Source organism: Pseudophryne corroboree, chromosome 2, assembly GCF_028390025.1.
Source record: "Pseudophryne corroboree isolate aPseCor3 chromosome 2, aPseCor3.hap2, whole genome shotgun sequence".
NCBI classification, from domain to species: Eukaryota; Metazoa; Chordata; class Amphibia; order Anura; family Myobatrachidae; genus Pseudophryne; species Pseudophryne corroboree.
In genome coordinates, this window is record NC_086445.1 from 146267622 (window position 1) to 146292687 (window position 25066).

Below are 25066 nucleotides of genomic sequence, written 5' to 3' on the forward strand. Positions count from 1 at the left end.
TGTATAAAGGCATTGTCCATAAGCATGAACCAGCAGTTAACACATGAGCCACATTTGAACTCACCATTCTGCAGCCTCAGCCAATTTGTTCCAGACTACAATCTGAGGCTGATATCCCAATAGGAAATACATTCCTTGAGATTACTGCTCTGTTTGTAGCAGAATATTGGTGTATTCGGACAGAACTTGCTCATTACTGGGTCAGTCTGTATGATATGCCAGTGACGCAGGACCGCCCTCCTTACACAACTGGAGGATATCGAAAATGTGCTGCAAACACAAGTCGTTCAGCTTCATTCTCTCTCACTTTGGGTTTTAAAAGTTCCTCACGATCACAAACCAGGCATCTTTGTACAGCTGACTTGACTTCCCCAGTGTTATAGTCACATTCAATACATTTCTGTGCCATCTTGTCAAGAACCCCTGGTATTTTATCAATGGCCCTCATTCCGAGTTCGCTCGTTATTTTCCTTCGCATCGGTGCGATTTTCCGCTAACTTCGCATGCGCAATGTTCGCACTGCGGCTGCGCCAAGTAAATTTGCTAAGAAGTTTGGTATTTTACTCACGGCATTACGAGGTTTTTTCTTCGTTCTGCTGATCGTAGTGTGATTGACAGGAAGTGGGTGTTTCTGGGCGGAAACTGGCCGTTTTATGGGAGTGTGTGAAAAAACGCTGCCGTTTCTGGGAAAAACGCGGGAGTGGCTGGAGAAACGGGGGAGTGGCTGGGCGAACGCTGGGTGTGTTTGTGACGTCAAACCAGGAACGACAAGCACTGAACTGATCGCACTGGAAGAGTAAGTCTCGAGCTACTCAGAAACTGCAAAGAAAAATCTTTTCGCTATATTGCGAATACTTCGTTCGCAATTCTGCTAAGCTAAGATTCACTCCCAGAGGGCGGCGGCTTAGCGTGTGCACTGCTGCGAAAAGCGGCTAGCGAGCGAACAACTCGGAATGAGGGCCAATATCAGATATAGTTCGTACTACTCTCACCATCTGAGAAAAAGGAAGTCCTTTTTTAAGAGTTTGTGGATGGAAGCTGGAAGCCAAAAGCAACATATTTTTATCGGTTGGCTTTCTATATAACTCTGTGAAAAACTGATCTCCATCAATGCTCACCAAAACATCCAAAAACTCTATGCACTGGGTACTGTGGTTGCATGATAATCTACTAGACCCTGGCTTGCTGTTCAATCTGTCTACAGTACAAACTGATTTAAACTAAAGCCACTTCACTACCTGTCCATATCTAAACAGGTCGTCTATAAACCATACTTTTACATAGGGTTTATAGACAATAAACTGTGAAAAATCAAGATCGCCTTTTTCACTGCATGAATACCTTCGCTATGGTCAATATTTGTGTATAAACTGGTGACATCCATGGTCACCAGTATACACGCACCAGATGGTTTACCAAAACCTCTCAATTTGTTCAGAAAATTGGATGTATCTTTAATATAGGATGCAGTATTTCTGACAACTGGCTGTAAATAATAGTCCACAAATTGGGACAACGGTTGGCTCAAGAAGCCCATGGAGGAAATGATGGGCCTCCCTGTTTTTTTTTTTTTTAGGAATTTATGCATTTTGGGCAAGATATACAGTAGTGGTATTCTTGGAAATTCCTGACTCAAAAATGACATGGTTCGCTCATCGATCCACCCATTCGATAATCTCAATTGGATAATGGGGTCAGTCTCCTTTTTAAATCTATCAGAAGGATCAAATGTTATTTTTTTTATAACACTTTACATCATCCAGCTGTCTCATCACTTCCTCAATATATTCTGATCTATTTAGTACCACAATACCCCCGCCCTTATCAGGCGAGCGGATTATTATGTTGTTATTATTATCACGCAGGAATTTGATGGCCATAATCTCATTTTTGGATAACTTGGAATGAAGTATTTTAGTTTTATGCAAAATAGGAAGGTTGTCCTTCCTCACCAACTGCATAAATGTTTCTATCGAAGCATTTGTGGCAGGTGGATCAAAATTACTAGCTGTCTTAAATAGTGTATTCTTACACATACCTATGCCTTTTTTGCCAAAATAGTCCTTCAACTTTAATTGCCTATGACATTTGAACAATTCTATCTCAAAGTCAAAAGTGTTCTGGCGATGGGTTTGAACAAATGACAATCCCCTCGACAGTACACTAAATTCGGCCTCAGTGAGACTATGTTCAGATAAATTAAATATCACTAACTCATGCCAGGTTTGGGATTTTTTGTCTTTGTGTTTTTTATGTTTGATGCCGCTTCTCCTACAGGGCTTCCCTGATCTTTGTGTCTTACTGCCCGACTCCGAGTACTTGTCCTGTCTCCTAAAAAAGGCCCCTTATTACTTCTGGATTGATCTGAATCACTTTGTGAAGTATTTGATTTTATATCAATGAATTGTCTATCCACCCTTCTGCGAGAATTTTGGGTAACTCGCCAAGGGAGCCTATAAGATGGTGCTGTTAGCCATGGGTACACTCTTTGATCTCTGTAGTCCTCCCTGACTTTTCTAAATGTATTCTTTTTAAATGCCAACAGCTCTGTCCTATATAGATGTTTTTACATAATATGTTTTGCCTGGTTCTGAATAAAAAGAAAAATACAGCAGGTCCTTGTATGACGCATTTTATTTAAAAATATTCCTAAATACTAGAGATGAGCGGGTTCGGTTTCTCTGAATCCGAACCCGCCAGAACTTCATGTTTTTTTTCACGGGTCCGAGCGACTCGGATCTTCCCGCCTTGCTCGGTTAACCCGAGCGCGCCCGAACGTCATCATGACGCTGTCGGATTCTCGCGAGGCTCGGATTCTATCGCGAGACTCGGATTCTATATAAGGAGCCGCGCGTCGCCGCCATTTTCACACGTGCATTGAGATTGATAGGGAGAGGACGTGGCTGGCGTCCTCTCCGTTTAGAATAGATTAGAGAGACACTTGATTTACTAATTTTGGGGAGCATTAGGAGTACTCAGTAGTGTACAGTGCAGAGTTTTGCTGATAGTGACCAGTGACCACCAGTTTTATTTATAATCCGTTCTCTGCCTGAAAAAAGCGATACACAGCACACAGTGACTCAGTCACATACCATATCTGTGTGCACTGCTCAGGCTCAGGCCAGTGTGCTGCATCATCTATTATCTATATATAATATTATATATATCTGTCTGACTGCTCAGCTCACACAGCTTATAATTGTGGGGGAGACTGGGGAGCACTACTGCAGTGCCAGTTATAGGTTACAGCAGGAGCCAGGAGTACATAATATATTATATAGTGAGTGACCACCAGACACACAGTGCAGTTTATTTAATATATCCGTTCTCTGCCTGAAAAAAGCGATACACACAGTGACTCAGTCAGTCACATACCATATCTGTGTGCACTGCTCAGGCTCAGGCCAGTGTGCTGCATCATCTATATATATTATATATCTGTCTGACTGCTCAGCTCACACAGCTTATAATTGTGGGGGAGACTGGGGAGCACTACTGCAGTGCCAGTTATAGGTTATAGCAGGAGCCAGGAGTACATAATATTATATTAAAATTAAACAGTGCACACTTTTGCTGCAGGAGTGCCACTGCCAGTGTGACTAGTGACCAGTGACCTGACCACCAGTATATATAATATTAGTAGTATACTATCTCTTTATCAACCAGTCTATATTAGCAGCAGACACAGTACAGTGCGGTAGTTCACGGCTGTGGCTACCTCTGTGTCGGCACTCGGCAGCCCGTCCATAATTGTATATAAATACCACCTAACCGTGGTTTTTTTTTCTTTCTTTATACATACATACTAGTTACGAGTATACTATCTCTTTATCAACCAGTCTATATATTAGCAGCAGACACAGTACAGTGCGGTAGTTCACGGCTGTGGCTACCTCTGTGTCGGCACTCGGCAGCCCGTCCATAATTGTATATACCACCTAACCGTGGTTTTTTTTTTTTTTCTTTCTTTATACATACATACTAGTTACGAGTATACTATCTCTTTATCAACCAGTCTATATATTAGCAGCAGACACAGTACAGTGCGGTAGTTCACGGCTGTGGCTACCTCTGTGTCGGCACTCGGCAGCCCGTCCATAATTGTATATACCACCTAACCGTGGTTTTTTTTTCTTTCTTTATACATACATACTAGTTACGAGTATACTATCTCTTTATCAACCAGTCTATATATTAGCAGCAGACACAGTACAGTGCGGTAGTTCACGGCTGTGGCTACCTCTGTGTCGGCACTCGGCAGCCCGTCCATAATTGTATATACCACCTAACCGTGGTTTCTCTGACGTCCTAGTGGATGCTGGGGACTCCGTCAGGACCATGGGGATATAGCGGCTCCGCAGGAGACAGGGCACAATAATAAAAGCTTTAGGATCAGGTGGTGTGCACTGGCTCCTCCCCCTATGACCCTCCTCCAAGCCTCAGTTAGATTTTTGTGCCCGACGAGAAGGGTGCAATCTAGGTGGCTCTCCTGAGCTGCTTAGAATAAAAGTTTAAGTTAGGTTTTTTATTTTCAGTGAGTCCTGCTGGCAACAGGCTCACTGCTACGAGGGACTTAGGGGAGAGAAGAAAACTCACCTGCGTGCAGGATGGCTTTGCTTCTTAGGCTACTGGACACCATTAGCTCCAGAGGGAGTCGGAACACAGGTCTCACCCTGGGGTTCGTCCCGGAGCCGTGCCGCCGACCCCCCTTACAGATGCCGAAGTTGAAGAGGTCCAGAAACAGGCGGCAGAAGACTTTCAGTCTTCATAAGGTAGCGCACAGCACTGCAGCTGTGCGCCATTGTTGTCAGCACACTTCACCAACAGTCACCAACTGTCACTGAGGGTGCAGGGCGCTGGGGGGGGCGCCCTGGGCAGCAATGTATAATACTTTTTTATGGCTAAAATACATCACATATAGCCCTTGAGGCTATATGGATGTATTTAACCCCTGCCAGATCTCACAAACTCCGGGAGAAGAGCCCGCCGAAAAGGGGGCGGGGCCTATTCTCCTCAGCACACGGCGCCATTTTCCTGCTCAGCTCTGCTGTGAGGAAGGCTCCCAGGCTCTCCCCTGCACTGCACTACAGAAACAGGGTTAAAACAGAGAGGGGGGGCACTTATTTGGCGATATGATTACATATATAAAAATGCTATAAGGGAAAACACTTGTATAAGGGGTTGTCCCTGTATAATTATAGCGTTTTTGGTGTGTGCTGGCAAACTCTCCCTCTGTCTCCCCAAAGGGCTAGTGGGGTCCTGTCCTCTGTCAGAGCATTCCCTGTGTGTGTGCTGTGTGTCGGTACGTGTGTGTCGACATGTAGGAGGACGATGTTGGTGAGGAGGCGGAGCAAATTGCCTGTATTGGTGATGTCACTCTCTAGGGAGTCGACACTGGAATGGATGGCTTATTTAGGAATTACGTGATAATGTCAACACGCTGCAAGGTCGGTTGACGACATGAGACGGCCGGCAAACAAATTAGTACCGGTCCAGGCGTCTCAGACACCGTCAGGGGCTTGTAAAAACGCCCATTTACCTCAGTCGGTCGACACAGACACAGACACGGACACTGACTCCAGTGTCGACGGTGAAGAAACAAACGTATTTTCCTTTAGGGCCACACGTTTCATGTTAAGGGCAATGAAGGAGGTGTTACATATTTCTGATACTACAAGTACCACAAATAAGGGTATTATGTAGGGTGTGAATAAACTACATGTGGTTTTTCCTGAATCAGATAAATTAAATGAAGTGTGTGATGATGCGTGGGTTTCCTCCGATAGAAAATTATTGGCGGTATACCCTTTCCCGCCAGAAGTTAGGGCGAGTTGGGAAACACACCTTAGGGTGAATAAGGCGCTCACACGCTTATAAAAACAAGTGGCGTTACCGTCTCCAGATACGGCAGCCCTCAAGGAGCCAGCTGATAGGAAGCTGAAAAATATCCTAAAAGTATATACACATATACTGGTGTTATACTACGACCAGCAATCGCCTCAGCCTGGATGTGCAGCGCTGAGGGGGCTTGGTCGGATTTCCTGACTGAAAATATTGATACCCTTGACAGGGACAAGATTTTATTGACTATAGAGCATTTTAAGGATGCATTTCTATATATGCGAGATGCGCAGAGGGATATTTGCATTCTGGCATCAAGAGTAAATGTGATGTCCATATCTGCCAGACGACAGTGGTCAGGTGATGCAGATTCCAGACGGCACATGGAAGTATTGCCGTATAAAGGGGCGGTCCATCGGACCTGGTGGCCATGGCAACAGCTGAAAAATCCACCTTTTGTTACCCCAAGTCACATCTCAGCAGAAAAGGACACAGTCTTTTCAGTCTCAGTCCTTTCGTCCCCATAAGGGCAGGCGGGCAAAAGGGCCAGTCATATCTGCCCAGGGGTAGAGGAAAGGGAAGAAGACTGCAGCAGGCAGCCCATTCCCAGGAACAGAAGCCCTCCACAGCTTCTGCCAAGTCCGCAGCATGACGCTGGGGCCGTACAAGCGGACTCGGGTGCGGTAGGGGGTCATCTCAAGAGTTTCAGCACGCAGTGGGCTCACTCACAAGTGGACTCCTGGATCCTACACGTAGTATCCCAGGTGTACATTGGAAATTCGAGACGTCTCCCCCTCACAAGTTCCTGAAGTCTGCTTTACCAACGTCTCCCTCCGACAGGGAGGCAGTATTGGGAACAATTCACAGGCTGTATTCCCAGCAGGTGATAATCAAAGTACCCCTTCTACAACAAGGGAAGAGGTATTATTCCACACTATATTGTGGTACTGAAGCCAGACGGCTAGGTGAGATCTGAAATATTTGAACACTTACATACAAGCGTTCAAATCAAGATGGAGTCACTCAGAGCAGTGATAGCGAACCAGGAAGAAGGGGACGATATGGTGTCACTGGATATCAGGGACGCTTACCTACATGTCCAAATTTGCCCTTCTCACCAAGGGTACCTCAGGTTCGTGGTACAGAACTGTCACTATCAGTTCAGACGCTGCCGTTTGGATTGTCCACGGCACCCCGGGTCTTTACCAAGGTAATGGCCGAAATGATGATTCTTCTTAAAAGAAATATGGACGCTTTCCTGATAAGGGCAAGGTCCAGAGAACAGTTGGAGGTCGGAGTAGCACTATCTTAAGTAGTTCTACGACAGCACGAGTGGATTCTAAATATTCCAAAATCGCAGTTTTTTCCGACGACACGTCTACTGTTCCTAGGGATGATTCTGGACACAGTCCAGAAAAGGATGTTTTCTCCCGGAGAAGAAAGCCAGGGAGTTATCCGAGCTAGTCAGGAACCTCCTAAAACCAGGAAAAGTATCAGTGCATCATTGCACAAGGATCCTGTGAAAAATGGTGGTTTCTTACAAAGCGATCCCATTCGGTAGATTTCACGCAAGAACCTTTACGTGGGATCTGCTGGAAAAATGGTCCGGATCGCATCTTCAGATGCATCAGCGGATAACCCTGTCTCCAAGGACAAGGGTGTTTCTTCTGCGGTGGCTGCAGAGTGCTCATCTATGAAAGGGCCGCAGATTCGGCATTCAGGACTGGGTCCTGGTGACCACGGATGCCAGCCTGAGTGGCTGGGGAGCAGTCACACAAGGAAAAAATTTCCAGAGAGTGTGATCGAGTCTGGAGACTTCTCTCCACATAAATATACTGGAGCTAAGGGCAATTTACAATGCTCTAAGCTTAGCAAGACCTCTGCTTCAAGGTCAGCCGGTATTGATCCAGTGGGACAACATCACGGCAGTCGCCCACGTAAACAGACAGGGCGGCACAAGAAGCAGGAGGGAAATGGCAGAAACTGCAAGGATTCTTCGCTGGGCGAAAAATCATGTGATAACACTCTCAGCAGTGTTCATTCCGGGAGTGGAAAACTGGGAAGCAGACTTCCTCAGCAGGCATGACCTCCACCCGGGAGAGTGGGGACTTCATCGGGAAGTCTTCCACATGATTGTAAACCGTTGTGAAAAACCAAAGGTGGACATGATGGCGTCCCGCCTGAACAAAAAACTAGATATTGCGCCAGGTCAAGGGACCCTCAGGCAATAGCGGTGGACGCTCTGGTAACACTGTGGATGTACCAGTCAGAGTATGTGTTCCCTCCTATGCCTCTCATACAAAAAGTACTGAGAATCATAAGAGGGAGATGAGTAAGAATGATACTCGTGGTTCCGGATTGGCCAAGAAGGACTTGGTACCCGAAACTTCAAGAGATGTTCACGGAAGACCCGTGGCCTCTACCTTTAAGAAAGGACCTGCTCCAGCAGGGGCCTTGTCTGTTCCAAGACTTACCGCGGCCGCGTTTGACGGCATGGCGGTTGAACGCCGGATCCTGAAAGGGCATTCCAGATGAAGTCATCCCTACCCTGGTCGAAGACAGGAAGGATGTAACCGCAAAACATTTTCACCGCATTTGGCGAAGATATGTTGCGTGGTGTGAGGCCAAGAAGGCCCCTACAGAGGAATTCCAACTGGGTCGTTTCCTACATTTCCTGAAAACAGGACTGTCTATGGGCCTAAAAATTAGGGTCCATTAAGGTTCAAATTTCGGCCCTGTCGAATTTCTTCCAGAAAGAACTGGCTTTAGTGCCTGACGTTCAGATGTTTGTAAAAGGGGTACTGCATATACAGCCTCCTTTTGTGCCCCAGTGGCACCTTGGGATCTCAATGTTGTTTTGAGTTTCCTAAAGTCACATTGGTTTGAACCACTCACCACTGTGGACTTAAAATATCTCACATGGAAGGTGACGATGCTATTAGCCCTGGCTTCAGCCAGGCGTGTGTCAGAATTGGCGGCTTTATCATATATAAAGCCCTTACTTAATTTTTCATTCTGACAGGGCAGAATTGAGGACTCGTCCTCAATTTCTCCTTAAGGTGTTTTCTGTTTTTCACATGAACCAACCTATTGTGGTACCTGCGGGTACTAGGGACTTGGAGGACTCCAAGTTACTTGACGTTGTCAGGGCCCTGAAAAATATGTTTCCAGAAAGGCTGGAGTCAGAAAATCTGACTCGCTGTTTAGCCTGTATGCACCCAACAAGATGGGTGCTCCTGCTTCTAAGCAGACGATTGCTCGCTGGATTTGTAATACAATTCAGTTTACACATTCTGTGGCAGGCCTGCCACAGCCAAAATCGGTAAAAGCCCATTCCAAAAGGAAGGGGGCTCATCTTGGGCGACTGCCCGAGGGGTCTCGGCTTTACAACTTTGCCGAGCAGTTACTTGGTCAGGGGAAAACACGTTTGCTAAATTCTACAAATTTGATACCCTGGCTGAGGAGGACATGGAGTTCTCTCATTCGGTGCTGCAGGGTCATCCGCACTCTCCCGCCCGTTTGGGAGCTTTGGTATAATCCCCATGGTCCTGACGGAGTCCCCAGCATCCACTAGGACGTCAGAGAAAATAAGATTTTACTTACCGATAAATCTATTTCTCGTAGTCCGTAGTGGATGCTGGGCGCCCATCCCAAGTGCGGATTGTCTGCAATACTTGTACATAGTTATTGTTACAAAAATCGGGTTATTCTTGTTGTGAGCCATCTTTTCAGAGGCTCCTTCGTTGTTATCATACTGTTAACTGGGTTCAGATCACACGTTGTACGGTGTGATTGGTGTGGCTGGTATGAGTCTTACCCGGGATTCAATATCCTTCCTTATTATGCACGCTCGTCCGGGCACAGTATCCTAACTGAGGCTTGGAGGAGGGTCATAGGGGGAGGAGCCAGTGCACACCACCTGATCCTAAAGCTTTTATTATTGTGCCCTGTCTCCTGCGGAGCCGCTATATCCCCATGGTCCTGACGGAGTCCCCAGCATCCACTACGGACTACGAGAAATAGATTTATCGGTAAGTAAAATCTTATTTTTTTTTTCTTTCTTTATACATACATACTAGTTACGAGTATACTATCTCTTTATCAACCAGTCTATATTAGCAGCAGACACAGTACAGTGCGGTAGTTCACGGCTGTGGCTACCTCTGTGTCGGCACTCGGCAGCCCGTCCATAATTGTATATACCACCTAACCGTGGTTTTTTTTTCTTTCTTTATACATACATACTAGTTACGAGTATACTATCTCTTTATCAACCAGTCTATATATTAGCAGCAGACACAGTACAGTGCGGTAGTTCACGGCTGTGGCTACCTCTGTGTCGGCACTCGGCAGCCCGTCCATAATTGTATATACCACCTAACCGTGGTTTTTTTTTCTTTCTTTATACATACATACTAGTTACGAGTATACTATCTCTTTATCAACCAGTCTATATATTAGCAGCAGACACAGTACAGTGCGGTAGTTCACGGCTGTGGCTACCTCTGTGTCGGCACTCGGCAGCCCGTCCATAATTGTATACTAGTATCCAATCCATCCATCTCCATTGTTTACCTGAGGTGCCTTTTAGTTGTGCCTATTAAAATATGGAGAACAAAAATGTTGAGGTTCCAAAATTAGGGAAAGATCAAGATCCACTTCCACCTCGTGCTGAAGCTGCTGCCACTAGTCATGGCCGAGACGATGAAATGCCAGCAACGTCGTCTGCCAAGGCCGATGCCCAATGGCATAGTACAGAGCATGTCAAAACCAAAACACCAAATATCAGTAAAAAAAGGACTCCAAAACCTAAAATAAAATTGTCGGAGGAGAAGCGTAAACTTGCCAATATGCCATTTACCACACGGAGTGGCAAGGAACGGCTGAGGCCCTGGCCTATGTTCATGGCTAGTGGTTCAGCTTCACATGAGGATGGAAGCACTCAGCCTCTCGCTAGAAAACTGAAAAGACTCAAGCTGGCAAAAGCACCGCAAAGAACTGTGCGTTCTTTGAAATCCCAAATCCACAAGGAGAGTCCAATTGTGTCGGTTGCGATGCCTGACCTTCCCAACACTGGACGTGAAGAGCATGCGCCTTCCACCATTTGCACGCCCCCTGCAAGTGCTGGAAGGAGCACCCGCAGTCCAGTTCCTGATAGTCAGATTGAAGATGTCAGTGTTGAAGTACACCAGGATGAGGAGGATATGGGTGTTGCTGGCGCTGGGGAGGAAATTGACCAGGAGGATTCTGATGGTGAGGTGGTTTGTTTAAGTCAGGCACCCGGGGAGACACCTGTTGTCCGTGGGAGGAATATGGCCGTTGACATGCCAGGTGAAAATACCAAAAAAATCAGCTCTTCGGTGTGGAGGTATTTCACCAGAAATGCGGACAACAGGTGTCAAGCCGTGTGTTCCCTTTGTCAAGCTGTAATAAGTAGGGGTAAGGACGTTAACCACCTCGGAACATCCTCCCTTATACGTCACCTGCAGCGCATTCATAATAAGTCAGTGACAAGTTCAAAAACTTTGGGTGACAGCGGAAGCAGTCCACTGACCAGTAAATCCCTTCCTCTTGTAACCAAGCTCACGCAAACCACCCCACCAACTCCCTCAGTGTCAATTTCCTCCTTCCCCAGGAATGCCAATAGTCCTGCAGGCCATGTCACTGGCAATTCTGACGAGTCCTCTCCTGCCTGGGATTCCTCCGATGCATCCTTGCGTGTAACGCCTACTGCTGCTGGCGGTGCTGTTGTTGCTGCTGGGAGTCGATGGTCATCCCAGAGGGGAAGTCGTAAGCCCACTTGTACTACTTCCAGTAAGCAATTGACTGTTCAACAGTCCTTTGCGAGGAAGATGAAATATCACAGCAGTCATCCTACTGCAAAGCGGATAACTGAGTCCTTGACAACTATGTTGGTGTTAGACGTGCGTCCGGTATCCGCCGTTAGTTCACAGGGAACTAGACAATTTATTGAGGCAGTGTGCCCCCGTTACCAAATACCATCTAGGTTCCACTTCTCTAGGCAGGCGATACCGAGAATGTACACGGACGTCAGAAAAAGACTCACCAGTGTCCTAAAAAATGCAGTTGTACCCAATGTCCACTTAACCACGGACATGTGGACAAGTGGAGCAGGGCAGGGTCAGGACTATATGACTGTGACAGCCCACTGGGTAGATGTATGGACTCCCGCCGCAAGAACAGCAGCGGCGGCACCAGTAGCAGCATCTCGCAAACGCCAACTCTTTCCTAGGCAGGCTACGCTTTGTATCACCGCTTTCCAGAATACGCACACAGCTGAAAACCTCTTACGGCAACTGAGGAAGATCATCGCGGAATGGCTTACCCCAATTGGACTCTCCTGTGGATTTGTGGCATCGGACAACGCCAGCAATATTGTGTGTGCATTAAATATGGGCAAATTCCAGCACGTCCCATGTTTTGCACATACCTTGAATTTGGTGGTGCAGAATTTTTTTAAAAACGACAGGGGCGTGCAAGAGATGCTGTCGGTGGCCAGAAAAATTGCGGGACACTTTCGGCGTACAGGCACCACGTACAGAAGACTGGAGCACCACCAAAAACTACTGAACCTGCCCTGCCATCATCTGAAGCAAGAAGTGGTAACGAGGTGGAATTCAACCCTCTATATGCTACAGAGGTTGGAGGAGCAGCAAAAGGCCATTCAAGCCTATACAATTGAGCACGATATAGTAGGTGGAATGCACCTGTCTCAAGTGCAGTGGAGAATGATTTCAACGTTGTGCAAGGTTCTGATGCCCTTTGAACTTGCCACACGTGAAGTCAGTTCAGACACTGCCAGCCTGAGTCAGGTCATTCCCCTCATCAGGCTTTTGCAGAAGAAGCTGGAGGCATTGAAGAAGGAGCTAAAAGGGAGCGATTCCGCTAGGCATGTGGGACTTGTGGATGGAGCCCTTAATTCGCTTAACAAGGATTCACGGGTGGTCAATCTGTTGAAATCAGAGCACTACATTTTGGCCACCGTGCTCGATCCTAGATTTAAAGCCTACCTTGGATCTCTCTTTCCGGCAGACACAGGTCTGCTGGGGTTGAAAGACCTGCTGGTGACAAAATTGTCAAGTCAAGCGGAACGCGACCTGTCAACATCTCCTCCTTCACATTCTCCCGCAACTGGGGGTGCGAGGAAAAGGCTCAGAATTCCGAGCCCACCCGCTGGCGGTGATGCAGGGCAGTCTGGAGCGACTGCTGATGCTGACATCTGGTCCGGACTGAAGGACCTGACAACGATTACGGACATGTCGTCTACTGTCACTGCATATGATTCTCTCAACATTGATAGAATGGTGGAGGATTATATGAGTGACCGCATCCAAGTAGGCACGTCACACAGTCCGTACTTATACTGGCAGGAAAAAGAGGCAATTTGGAGGCCCTTGCACAAACTGGCTTTATTCTACCTAAGTTGCCCTCCCACAAGTGTGTACTCCGAAAGAGTGTTTAGTGCCGCCGCTCACCTTGTCAGCAATCGGCGTACGAGGTTACATCCAGAAAATGTGGAGAAGATGATGTTCATTAAAATGAATTATAATCAATTCCTCCGCGGAGACATTGACCAGCAGCAATTGCCTCCACAAAGTACACAGGGAGCTGAGATGGTGGATTCCAGTGGGGACGAATTGATAATCTGTGAGGAGGGGGATGTACACGGTGATATATCGGAGGGTGAAGATGAGGTGGACATCTTGCCTCTGTAGAGCCAGTTTGTGCAAGGAGAGATTAATTGCTTCTTTTTTGGGGGGGGTCCAAACCAACCCGTCATATCAGTCACAGTCGTGTGGCAGACCCTGTCACTGAAATGATGGGTTGGTTAAAGTGTGCATGTCCTGTTTTGTTTACACAACATAAGGGTGGGTGGGAGGGCCCAAGGACAATTCCATCTTGCACCTCTTTTTTCTTTTCTTTTTCTTTGCATCATGTGCTGATTGGGGAGGGTTTTTTGGAAGGGACATCCTGCGTGACACTGCAGTGCCACTCCTAGATGGGCCCGGTGTTTGTGTCGGCCACTAGGGTCGCTAATCTTACTCACACAGTCAGCTACCTCATTGCGCCTCTTTTTTTCTTTGCGTCATGTGCTGTTTGGGGAGGGTTTTTTGGAAGGGACATCCTGCGTGACACTGCAGTGCCACTCCTAGATGGGCCCGGTGTTTGTGTCGGCCACTAGGGTCGCTAATCTTACTCACACAGTCAGCTACCTCATTGCGCCTCTTTTTTTCTTTGCGTCATGTGCTGTTTGGGGAGGGTTTTTTGGAAGGGACATCCTGCGTGACACTGCAGTGCCACTCCTAGATGGGCCCGGTGTTTGTGTCGGCCACTAGGGTCGCTAATCTTACTCACACAGCTACCTCATTGCGCCTCTTTTTTTCTTTGCGTCATGTGCTGTTTGGGGAGGGTTTTTTGGAAGGGACATCCTGCGTGACACTGCAGTGCCACTCCTAGATGGGCCCGGTGTTTGTGTCGGCCACTAGGGTCGCTAATCTTACTCACACAGCTACCTCATTGCGCCTCTTTTTTTCTTTGCGTCATGTGCTGTTTGGGGAGGGTTTTTTGGAAGGGCCATCCTGCGTGACACTGCAGTGCCACTCCTAGATGGGCCCGGTGTTTGTGTCGGCCACTAGGGTCGCTAATCTTACTCACACAGCTACCTCATTGCGCCTCTTTTTTTCTTTGCGTCATGTGCTGTTTGGGGAGGGTTTTTTGGAAGGGCCATCCTGCGTGACACTGCAGTGCCACTCCTAGATGGGCCCGGTGTTTGTGTCGGCCACTAGGGTCGCTAATCTTACTCACACAGCTACCTCATTGCGCCTCTTTTATTCTTTGCGTCATGTGCTGTTTGGGGAGGGTTTTTTGGAAGGGACATCCTGCGTGACACTGCAGTGCCACTCCTAGATGGGCCCGGTGTTTGTGTCGGCCACTAGGGTCGCTTATCTTACTCACACAGCGACCTCGGTGCAAATTTTAGGACTAAAAATAATATTGTGAGGTGTGAGGTATTCAGAATAGACTGAAAATGAGTGTAAATTATGTTTTTTGAGGTTAATAATACTTTGGGATCAAAATGACCCCCAAATTCTATGATTTAAGCTGTTTTTTAGTGTTTTTTGAAAAAAACACCCGAATCCAAAACACACCCGAATCCGACAAAAAAAATTCGGTGAGGTTTTGCCAAAACGCGGTCGAACCCAAAACACGGCCGCGGAACCGAACCCAAAACCAAAACACAAAACCCGAAAAATTTCAGGCGCTCATCTCTACTAAATACAGTAATTCCAGGAACATTTTGGTTTTATTACTGAAATATAAGGACAACTCTTCTCACAGTGATAAGGGAAATCAACGATGGCGAAAACTGAGTCTCCCTTCCACCAGACATGTAGAATCGGATAGGGTTCTTCTATCCCAGTAATTAACCCAAGGAGAATCTCACCCTCTAAGACAGGGGTTCCCAATCACAGTCTTCAAGACACACTAACAGTCCATGTTTTAAGGGCAGCCATGCTAGAGCACAGGTTGCTCGATTAGTACCTCGGTTATTTTGATATAACCATCTGTCCTCAAGCATGGCTAACACTAAAACCTGGACTGTTAGTGGGCCTTGAAGATATAGGGTGGGAAACACTGCTCTAAGACATCTATAATGGTAGATTCTAGAGGATAGCAAATGACTAACAGAACTGCACTGTGCAGGGTCTCTGAATCAACAACCCCTGAAAGATGGTGCTATAACCTCATCCACTGTATTTTATTTTGGAGGGATTAAATTTAACTGGTGTGCTCCGTTTCACTGGAAATTACTAAAACAGTTCTGCTCTGTCTTTATAATGCAGAGCATCTGATGCTCAGAGATCATAGAACAAATGTACTAGGGTGCAGGATTCTGAATTTACAGTACCAGATTTTTACACATTAACCGTCAAATTTAAAGAGCAATGTACAGTAAGGCAAAACCAATTAGCAGCTTTAAATTTAACGTGCCAAAATCTGGGCAGTCTCATTGTCCTGCACCCTATAACATTTAGCCTCATATGTGGGTTCAAACAGAAGTTGTCTGTAAAGGTTTCTAGACAAAAGCTCTATGCGCAACACACTACTGCCAGCTTACATAAACTCACACGAGGTCCCTTCACCCCTCACCAACGTGATACAATACAAAGAAAAAATTGGAGAGAATGACTTAGCCGGCGCTGTCAGAATGTGGTTCTCATCATATTGTACCGTCAAACTTCCATTTGCATGATATTCAGTTTCACCATAGGGAAATGAAACAGAGTGGCAATAGTGAAGCTTGTTTAATACATGTAGAGAACAATACAAAACAATCAATAAAATTAGATAAGTTACAATTGTGCCAATAACTCCACCAAATAGCTCCTGGTGACTTAAAAATGCAGGTACCATTGTCTTCCGGTAATTAGCTTGCATTTTTAAGTCACCAGGAGCTATTTGGTGGAGTTATTGGCAGCGCAGGCTAAGTCATTCTCTCCAATTTTTTCTTTGTATTGTAGAAGTTGTCTGTGGCTAGCTTATCAGAGCAAATGATTGAGGATGGCAAACCAGAAAACTGCCCATAGTTCCAAGAGGTATCGAATCTTTACTCTTACTTAAGAAAGTTATTGGCAAAGTTTGTCTTTTTATCTTTCTTTAAATGAAAATACTAATTTACTGTGTATTTTATTTCCATATGTAACATGCTTTTCTTGACGTAACCAATGTTACCAGAGGGTCTCCAACCCAAGAAATTATTATTATTATTATCCTTTATTTATATGGCGCCACAAGGGTTCTGCAGCACCCAATTACAGAGTACATATGCACATAATCAAAACAGGAAAACAGTGACTTACAGTTGAAGACAATATAGGACAAGAACACGGTAACTAAGCATAACTACACCAGTAGACGACATAGAGATAAGTTCCAAGGTGGCCAAACAATTGCAGGATTTGGGCAGTTGAGGATTATTAAAATAAGAAAAGGATAAGCACATGAGGGAAGAGGGCCCTACTCGTGAGAGCTTACATTCTAAAGGGGAGGGGCAGACAGACAGGGGTGACACAGATGGGGTAGACCAAGCATGGGACAGAGGGTTAGGATGATATTTGGCTGGGTTTGGTAAAGAAGTGGATCTTTAGAGCCTGTTTGAGGTTCTGTAGGGAGGTGGAGAGTCTGAGGGGGAGACATAGAGAATTCCAGAGAGAAATCTGGTAGTATGAATTTATCCTCATTTAAAATATCAAAGCTTAATAAATTAAATACATTTTTCATTTACTTTCTATCCCCATACAATGTTCCTTTCTTTATTTCTACCACAAATCCCATTTTGTGGGTCAAGATTGTAGCAAAACTCCACATTAGTCACTCATATTACAAATTATATATAAAGAAAATATAATAAAGTAATACAGGTTGAGTATCCCATATCCAAATATTCCGAAATACGGAATATTCCGAAATACGGACTTTTTTGAGTGAGAGTGAGATAGTGAAACCTTTGTTTTTTGATGGCTCAATGTACGCAAACTTTGTTTAATACACAAAGTTATTAAAAATATTGTATTAAATCACCTTCAGGCTGTGTGTATAAGGTGTATATGAAACAAATTAATTGTGTGAATGTAGATACACTTTGTTCAATGCACAAAGTTACAAAAAATATTGGCTAAAATTACCTTCTGGCTGTGTGTATAAGGTGTATATGTAACATAAATGCATTCTATGCTTAGACTTGGGTCCCATCACCATGATATCTCATTATGGTATGCAATTATTCCAAAATACGGAAAAATCCGATATCCAAAATACCTCTGGTCCCAAGCATTTTGGATAAGGGATACTCAACCTGTATATAAATAAATGTTAGGTACTGACAAGATCTCCAAGGAACATATACAGTATTCAACCATAAATAGTACTATATAAGTGAAAGTGCACTCACCAGCAGTTACATTGTCCAAAGTCGCAGCAATCATCTAGACAAAAAAAGAAAAGGTTGAATGTCTATAATACATATGGATTTTTAAGCATAATTAGTAAATTTTTGCACTTGGAAAATAAAATTCAATGAATTCTGACTTTGCAATCTTAGATAATGGTCAATTCAATCTGATATTTTTATTTTACAGATTACCATCTCTCTCCATCTTCCTTCAAATCTCCCTCACTGCCAATAACACAAGAGTTTCCTCATCCTCCCAAGAACATTGCCTGGATGTGGATGTGCACAGGAGGAGAGCAGAGTTGGGCAATGCAGAGTTAGGGGATGCAGAGCATAGAGGAAGGTATGCTTGAATGAGGAGGTTTTGAGGCTGGGAGGCTGGGTTGAAGTCGGAAAAAGCATGGGAGGGCATTCTTGAGGTTTGGAGCAGCACTGGAGAAAATCCAGAAGACGTGAGTGGGAATTTGTGGTCAGCAAACAGTCACTGGCAGAGATAAGTGTGCAGGAGTGAGTGTGGGTGGAAATTAATCTGGAGATGTAACAAGTACAGGATTTGTAGATGAATGAGAGGAGTCTGAGCTTGATGGGATCCGGTCTGAAGATCGACAGTGTCTAGGTCGACAATGTTTAGGTCGACCACTATAGGTCGACAGTCACTAGGTCGACATGGATGGAAGGTCGACAGGGTTTCTAGGTCGACATGTGCTAGGTCGACAGGTCTAAAGGTCGACATGAGTTTTTCACATTTTTTTTCTTTTTTTGGATTTTTTCATACTTAACGATCCACGTGGACTACGATTGGAACGGTAAAGTGTGCCGAGCGAAGCGGTAGCGGAGCGAAGGCACCATGCGAGGGGACGCGGTGCACTAATTTGGGATCCCGGTCACTTTACGAAGAAAACGACACCAAAAAAAATAAAAATCCTCATGTTGACCTTTAGACCTGTCGACCTAGCACATGTCGACCTAGAAACCCTGTCGACCTTCCATCCATGTCGACCTAGTGACTGTCGACCTATAGTGGTCGACCTAAACATTGTCGACCTAGATACTGTCGATAAAACGAACCACACCCGAGCTTGATATAGTAGTAGAGCAAGTTACTCCACTCCAAGCAACTGACAAGGGGGCAGCAGTGGCGAGAGAAGAGAATGATGCAGGCAGCCATGTAAGGATAGATTAGAGTGGAGATATATTTTCTCACTGCTCTGAGAGGCATGTATGGGATCAGTAGCTAGAGGGAATGCTGATCCTTGTACAGGTTGAGTATCCCTTATCCAAAATGCTTGGGACCAGAGGTATTTTGGATATGGGATTTTTCCGTATTTTGGAATAATTGCATACCATAATGAGATATCATGGTGATGGGACCTAAATCTAAGCACAGAATGCATTTATGTTACATATACACCTTATACACACAGCCTGAAGGTAATTTCAGCCAATATTTTTTTACAACTTTGTGCATTAAACAAAGTGTATCTACATTCACACAACTCATTTATGTTTCATATACACCTTATACACACAGCCTGAAGGTCATTTAATACAATATTTTTAATAACTTTGTGTAATAAACAAAGTTTGTGTACATTGAGCCATCAAAAAATGAAGGTTTCATTATTTCACTCTCACTCAAAAAAGTCCGTATTTCGGAATATTCCGTATTTCGGAATATTTGGATATGGGATACTCAACCTGTACTGCCATATTGGAGGAACCCCGGGTGCCTCCAGGTAAATCGGCTTTCAATTTAGAAAGACATGAATATATGACACAAAGTGGGGCTATTATTATATAGTGTAGAACCACTTGACGTGGCAGGTGGCTTATTATATATTTGCAGTTGTGTGTGACTCAGGGCCTGATTTGTAATTGTATGCAAACCTGATGGTTTACTTACAGTACATACAGTATTCAATTGTTGGGAGTTTTGGCACTTGGAGGGCGGCCACTGGGTCCATTTTATAAAACAGTGTGGGGGAGGGGGCATGTCGCCTCCATTTTGTAGGGGTGCTGGGTCCAGGGTCTGCATCCTGGACCCATGCCAGGACCAGGGGCCTACTCGCCGGACTGTTCACTGCAGGTCTCTCCCAATGGAGTGTGTGTGTGTGTGTGTATATTTATGTATACACACACTCCTCAATGCAATGTAAATACTGAGAGTCTTGTATATTTCATATGGAGTATTATTTACAAAGCTGGAATAATGTTCATCGTATCCTCAGTACAGTATGTGGTATGGGTAATGTGATGGAACTGTGAATTTGTGTCAGCGTGGGCTGTGTTGTGGTAACTAGAACTATACATCGCTGCCAGGTGGGGAGGAATGCATTAGTCTGTCATCAACACTTTAAAACACATTATGGCTGCTTTCCATAGCACTCTGTAACAGGGAAAACATTAAACCAAGAGAAGAAAAATTATAGTACAATGAAATAACAGCAGGCCTCTCTATCAATAAAAAAATAAATATACAACATATATACACTTTCAACTGTTCTGGTTCGGATTCGGATTTCAGCTCTACTAAAAATTGATTAAAAAGATTGATAATCTTTGCTAAAAATTGATAAATACAGCTAAAATCATGTAATTTTTACAATCCAGAACCCAAAATTCACATTTAAAATCCGAATTACGAACCACGGTGAGATTCCACAAATCAATACCTATTCAAAATCTACTGTTTCCCGGCTTGTACAGCAATAGTAATTCCCTGTAAGTGACAATGGGGTCTATTCATAAAGCAGTGAAAAGTCCTGGATACTGACAGCCGGCATCTCGTCTGCCGGGATAGCGTATGTATCCCCTATGTAGTACTCTTGAAGTACAGTGGAATTACAGTGACATAGGGGTGTATTCAATTCATGCTGATCCGACATGTGAGTATTCAATGCACGGCCAAACCCGACAGATTTGGCCCGTTCCCGACAATGCCAATCCAACTTTTTTTAAAGTCGAATTGACATTGTCAGAAACAGGGCTAAAACCTGTCGGGTTTGGCCGCGCTTCCGACAATACACGTGGATCGGCGGCTTAAGCCACCGATCCGTGTGCCTACTGACAGGTTTCCAGCAAGTCGGATTTCCCAACTTGTCGGAAAAAAGGGGGCAGCATTGAATAGGTCGGAACCCCTTCCAACCTAAAACAGTCGGGAACTGCCATCTTTCCGACAAGAAGGCAGTTTACGACTTCAATTGAATACCCCTCCTAGTCAGCTTGTTATGCTCAGTTTCAGACATCAGAGGTGACTGTGATTATACAGCATACAGAACACCATACACTTGAAGCTGTGCTTCCCACTACATAGGAATGTCATGATCATCAGGGCAACAAAGTCATGTCTGCTAACAATGGGGAATGCTGATTAATGCTTTGAAGCAGGGGTCGAAAGCCCCTGACGTGTGCCACAGGCAGGGCTGCCATCAGAAATTGTGGGGCCCAGGACTGACAAAATAGGCAGAGGCCCCCACACACAAGATATACAGATAAATAAATTATATATATATATATATATATATATATACACGACAAAGGAATCCGGCACTCCTCGGGTTCTCATAAATATTACGTTACCGGGTGCCCTCCATGACGGATGTCCTGCACGGATGCGTCCACATCTACATCAAACCAATCGGCGGCACTACGGTCAAAGAAATCTCACTTGAGGCTGGCTTATAAGCAACGTTTCAGCGTCTTTTATTGACGCTTTTGTCAAGCAGCTGCCCTCCAAAAGCCTGGACACGCCTGCGTTCGCCGAACCACTCCCAGAAAATGGTCAGTTACGCCCCGGAATGCCTTCCTCCTGTCAATCTTCTTGCGGGCGCCACTGCGACCGCTTTCTTCGTTCGCAGTATCGCTGCCTGGCAACGGCTGTTGCTGGGCAATGACGCGCCTGCACAATGTGGCCACCACGCATGCGCAGTTCCGATCCGATCTCACGGCTGCGAAGAAGTGCAGCGTGTGATTGGGTTGGAATTACCCCCAATGTCCCCACAGTAATTCCCTTGTCACCATACTATGCTCAACAGTTATCTCCCGCCTCCTCTAGCATTTAAATTAACTGTCTCCTCTGATGCAGCAGACATTTTGGGAGGGGCATATTTTTTAATACTAAAAGCGGGGCATTCTCAGTAGCGGGCAGCAGCTGGTGGCGGTGGCAGGCGGCATGCGGCCTGGGCCCTCTACTCTCTGTCTGAGCGGCCGGGCCCAGGACAGTTGTGTCCCCAGCACCCCCCTGATGGCTGCCCTGGCAACAGGTAGCGTGTGATACTATATCTGGTGGTACACTGACCACTGTCCCAGTGGGACCAGTGTGTGTGGAATTGTTAGAAATCATTAAAAAAAATGTATAAGGGTGGGTGGTGGGTGGCAAACAGTGCTAAATGATTATACATTTATTGTTGGGGGATGTTCAGAAAGTAAACGTCACCAATTCAATAATAACAAATAAAAAAATACAGGTGGCGAAGTCTTTCTGGGAGAGAATAGCACCAAATTAATAAGAAAACATGGGCCCTCATTCCGAGTTGTTCGCTCGCTAGCTGCTTTTAGCAGCATTGCACACTCTAAGCCGCCGCCCTCTGGGAGTGAATCTTAGCTTAGCAAAATTGCGAACGAAAGATTCTCAAAATTGCGAATAGAAAATTCTAAACAGTTTCTGAGTAGCTCGACACTTACTCTGCCACTGCGATCAGTTCAGTCAGTTTCGTTCCTGGTTTGACGTCACAAACACTCCCAGCGTTCGCCCAGACACTCCCCCGTTTCTCCAGCCACTCCCGCGTTTTCCCCAGAAACGGTAGCGTTTTTTCACACACTCCCATAAAACGTCCAGTTTCCGCCCAGAAACACCCACTTCCTGTCAATCACACAACGATCACCAGAACGAAGAAAAAACCTCGTAATGCCGTGAGTAAAATACCAAACTTCTTAGCAAATTTACTTGGCGCAGCCGCAGTGCGAACATTGCGCATGCGCAGTTTGCGGAAAATCGCTGCGATGCGATGAAAAAGAACGAGCGAACAACTCGGAATGAGGGCCATATACGGGTATGAAAATTGCAAATAAATGTGGAAACAAACAAAAAAACATGTTTGTGCAGTATACTGTATGTTGTAATTGTAATGGTGGTGGCACTCACCCCTGACATAGGGGGGAGGGGTCAGAGGTCACATTAACTCTCATTACATGTCAGCATGTTGACACACTGTCATTTTTTATCACTCTTCAGCTTTATATATAAATATATGGAGCATACCAAACACTGCTATGCTGACCAGTATGGTAAAACATGTAGCGTGCCCTGTCTTCTTATCCACTTTATGGAGCCATAGATGTCTAGGTATAACAGCTATTCTGCTTAACTTTTTTTCTTTCTTTAGAGCACAGCTAGGAGATGGCTGTGATGTATGTGTGATGTAAATTTGTTCTGCACCACTTGGGAATTATTTATCTTGTATTTAATTTTAGCACCACATAATACAGGTTGAAACATCTAATTACAATTACCACTTCATCATGTCAGATAGAAAAACACATGTCAATGCTTTGCATTAATTGCATTGCTGAACCAGCGGAAGCTGCAAGTGTCAGCCTGCGCTTGTCTGTAATTCCACAGCTGACATTTCTAGCGATAACACTACAGATACTGAGTGTCAGTGGTACAGGACCATCAGTCATACACTGACCATGGGTACCGTCCTGCAGTTAGTTGTTTCAGTATGTAGGGAATTCAGTCTCATTTCACATGTAGTAAAGAACCTGCTCCCGACCACTGCCGTAACGTTACTATCTGCACCCTGGAATGCTGGTAATTTCACTTTAGTTGTTACTGCTGTCAATAAGAACATTCTATAGGTACAGTAGCACACACCCATACCCCCCAACTGTCCCGATTTTCGCGGAACAGTCACGTTTTTTTGGGTCTGTCCCGCTGTCCGTCCCGCGGACCGCAGTGTTTTGTGGTGTGTGTGTGTGTGTGTGTGTGTGTGTGGGGGGGGGGGGGGGGGGCAGTTGGGAGGCTCCCTATTACTCGCTGCTCTGCCCAGTTCAGAGCAGAGCAGCGGTGAATAGACACAGAGCGCAGGCCGTGCCTCCACTGTGATGAAAATTGGAGGCGTAGTCCGCGATCGTGTCATCCATGCAAGGCCATGCCACACCTGGAGCATAAGTATAAACAAAATCTTTATACTGTATATAAAAATGGATGTATGTGTGTATGTATATATGTTCCAGCATTACTCTGGAGTGCTTGGAGCAATTTACATCAAATTTAGGGCCTAATTCAGATCTGATCACAGCAGCAAATTTGTTAGCTAATGGGCAAAACCATGTGCACTGCAGGGGGGGGGGGGGGCAGATATAACATGTGCAGAGAGAGTTAGATTTCAGTGGGGTGTGTTCAAACTGAAATCTAAATTGCAGTGTAAAAATAAAGCAGCCAGTATTTACCCCGCACAGTCAGTAACAATATAAACCACCCAAACCTAAATCCCTCTGCACATGTTGTATCTGCCCCCCCCCTCCCCCCTGCAGTGCACATGGTTTTGCCCATTAGCTAGCAAATTTGCTGCTGCGATCAGATCTGAATTAGGCCCTTGGTACACATATGACTTACAATCTGGACAAAAATACTGTGAGGGTAAAACACCCCTGGCACCCCTAGGGGTGTGGGTGGGAAGGGGGTGACATGTAAAAATCCATAGTTTTCGAGGTCGCTGAGATGAATAGTGATGGGCGCAATGAAAAGAGTCTTCTTGCGTTAAGATGTCCACACGGGCGAAGGCACGGGCAAAAAGCTAGTATATAATAAAAATGACTTGTTTGGGCTCTTTAACCCACAGAGTTTGGGACTTTTCTACATACAGTAAGATGTCAGTTGTTGTGACCTTATGATTCAGAGAAAGTGTCCTGCACGTGCCTAGTGACACCACAAAATAACTGTGACCCATCCTTCTATTCCTAAGCCGCTGCATGGATCTGTGTTGTGACATGCAGGAGATAACAGCACATGGGCATGTTACCCCAACAGTTTGGAGGTGCTGCAGGCTACAGTGATGTATCATTGGAAAAAAACATAGAAATTAAGCTTTTACAGAAAATAATAATTAATAAGCTGGCAAGAGTGGTAGTAGTTCATATATCTGAAGGCACTTTGTTTTACTCTTATGGCAACGCAACCGTTCTAATCTGTGTAAAATAACGAGAAGGTTATAGTGGAGCTGACAGAAGGCTGTACATTCATGAACC